Genomic DNA, 3,127 nt, shown 5'->3' with positions numbered 1-3,127 from the left:
GGGCATCGTCAGCCAAAAGGTGTTAAAGAAGGATAGAACTTTTTTCATGTATGCAACTACAGCAGCAAGAATTCTTATCGCCAAATATTGGAAGATTCAAGATTTGCCCACACTGGAAGAATGGCAATCGCAATTGATGGACTACATGGAGTTGGCCGAGATGACTGCCAGAATCCGAGATTTGGGAGAAGAAGTAATGGAGGAGGATTGGAAAAAATTTAAGGACTATTTGCAAAAATTTTATAAGTTATATGAACTATAAGATGTCGCATGACTTGGAATGTTAGCCCCAGCAACGAGAGTGGAATATACATGAAATTAGATAATATCATTGAAAGAATCAATGTTTAAATGGTCAAAAATGATAATATGTTTGCTTATAAATGGATAATAAGGGATTTAAACTTAAATTGCAATTGAAAGTACAAAAGAAACATATGAAACAAGGTTATAATTTGCTGATAAATTTATTGTCAAGATTGCACTGTGCGGGAGATGTGGGGAAGTTCGATAGAAAGTTGAAATAAGTTGCTGAAATGGTCTGTTTTCTTTCTCTTCTTATCTTTTCTTTTTCTTTCTTCGTTTGTTCTATCTGTATCTGGAAAAAATGCAATAAAAATTATTTTAAAAAAAATACTCTCCCCCCCCCCACTCCATTGTGCCTCATCTTTAATCCACACTTAGTCCAGGGAATAAGTTGTCATAGGAACCCAGGTGGCACGAGTCCTTGCTGCGGATCTGACGTATAAAGAATCCTTGAATTCTCAGGTGTCAGGCAGGCAGGAAAAGAGCAAGGTTAAAAAACACCAGATTGCATCTTGTTGCTCAGCACCCAATTTAGAATCAACTGCAGAGTTGGAAGGCACCTCAAGGACCATCTATTCCAACCTGCCCCCCCCGCCCCCGCCCCCCTGCAATGCAGGAGTCACCACTAAAATTACTGATTCTATCAGAGAAGGAAAGGCTGGTTCCCATTGAAATCAAAAGCACAAGCCCATTGACTGCATGCTTTCTCCCATAGAACCTTCAACTGGCAACCAACTCTTTGGATGGGGCTCTCCTCCAGGTTTCTTTTCTTGGTAAAGTTCTTTTATTTCGTTTTATAATGTAAATGAAACTGAGAGAGCCATTATAATAACAGATGAAAATTAAAAAGATGAAAAACAAAACTATAAAACAGGCACTTGCAATGAGTACTGTTGCACCTGCGTTAAAACCACTCCATGTTTCATTAAAAATGAAACAAGTTTTAATTTTGACTGACTGCTGTTGCTTTCCTCTTGCTGCATATTTTAGTACAGTGGTACCTCAGGTTAAGAACTTAATTTGTTCTGGAGGTCCATCCTTAACCTGAAACTGTTCTTAACCTGAAGAACCACTTTAACTAATGGGGCCTCCCGCTGCTGCTGCGCCGCTGCTGCGTGATTTCTGTTCTCATCCTGAAGCAAAGTTCTTAACCCGAGGTAATATTTCTGGGTTAGCGGAGTCTGTAACCTGAAGTGTATGTAACCTAAAGTGTATGTAACCCGAGGTACCACTGTATTCTTAATCATTTCTATTATATTTTTTATTTCCTATTATTGATTGGATTTTATTGTTCGTTTTTTAAAAAATTAAATCTGGAAAGCTACTTTGTGAACACATTGTGTGGAAGGGCTGAGAAAAATTAATGTCTATCTATCATCTATCTTTCCATCGGAAAAGATGACAAAATGAGGCAGCATTTAAGTCATTAAGGTGAAAAGGGGGCTGCGGAAAGACATTATTGTTTAATATGAAAGACTGGTGGAAATTATTGGAGATAAAATTGATACATTTGATTAGAGAAAAACTATTGTTGAAATAGAGGGACGGGTGGCGCTGTGGGTTAAACCACAGAGCCTAGGACTTGCCGATCAGAAGGTTGGAGGTTCGAATCCCCGCGACGGGGTGAGCTCCCGTTGCTCAGTCCCTGCTCCTGCCCACCTAGCAGTTCGAAAGCATGTCAAAGTGCAACTAGATAAATAGGTACCGCTCCAGTGGGAAGGTAAACGGCGTTTCCGTGCGCTGCTCTGGTTTGCCAGAAGCGGCTTAGTCATGCTGGCCACATGACCCAGAAGCTGTATGCCAGCTCCCTCGGCCAGTAAAGCGAGATGAGTGCCGCAACCCGAGTCGGTCACGACTCTGTAAAGGGGTCCCTTTACCTTTTTATTGTTGAAATATATTAATAACAATATCTAAAGGCAAAGGTACCCCTGCCCGTACGGGCCAGTCTTGCCAGACTTTAGGGTTGTGCACTCATCTCACTCTATAGGCCGGGAGCCAGCGCTTTCCGCAGACACTTCCGGGTCACGTGGCCAGCGTGACAAGCTGCATCTGGCGAGCCAGCGCAGCACACGGAACGGCGTTTACCTTCCCGCTGGTAAGCGGTCCCTATTTATCTACTTGCACCCGGGGGTGCTTTCGAACTGCTAGGTTGGCAGGTGCTGGGACCGAACGACGGGAGCACACCCCGCCGCGGGGATTCAAACCGCCGACCATGCGATCGGCAAGTCCTAGGCGCTGAGGTTTTACCCACAGCGCCACCTGCGTCCCTGATAACAATAATTAGAGAACCCCTATTGAATTGTTTGTGTTAAAAGGGAAATGAATTAATCTGACTCACTTTTTCAGATGCACTTGATCAGAGAAAAACTAGTGTTGAATATTAATAATAAGAATAAGAGAACTTTTGAATTATTTGTGTAAAAAGGAAAATGAATTAATCTGAGTCATTTAGGTTGGATGATTGGGAAAATATTGCCTAACAGAAAGTAGATCAGTTGGTTATCATTCTAGACTAGAGTGAATATTTTGAATAATTTCTTTTCTGTAACAGCCAGACAAAAAATCAGAAGTCCTTTCTATTTTTCCTCATTTTCTCACTTTTCTATCTTTTAGTTTCCCTTCGCTGTTTTCTCTTTATGTTTTCGTTTCTATTTCGATTAGTTATTTTTAAATTTTATTGTATTATGAAAAAGTTATAAGAAAATCTTATTTTGTAAAAAAGAAATTAATAAAGGGGTTGGATTTAGGTTGTTTCTGGAGTGTGATTGGAAAGATGCCAGGCCAGGTGGTTAGTGGCAGGAATGGGGCCCTTAGGCACTCA

This window comes from Podarcis liolepis (genome assembly GCF_965112155.1).
Source record: "Podarcis liolepis genome assembly, chromosome: Z".
Lineage (NCBI taxonomy): Eukaryota > Metazoa > Chordata > Lepidosauria > Squamata > Lacertidae > Podarcis > Podarcis liolepis.
The sequence above is the reverse complement of the archived record's forward strand: the minus strand, read 5'-3'. Positions refer to the sequence as shown.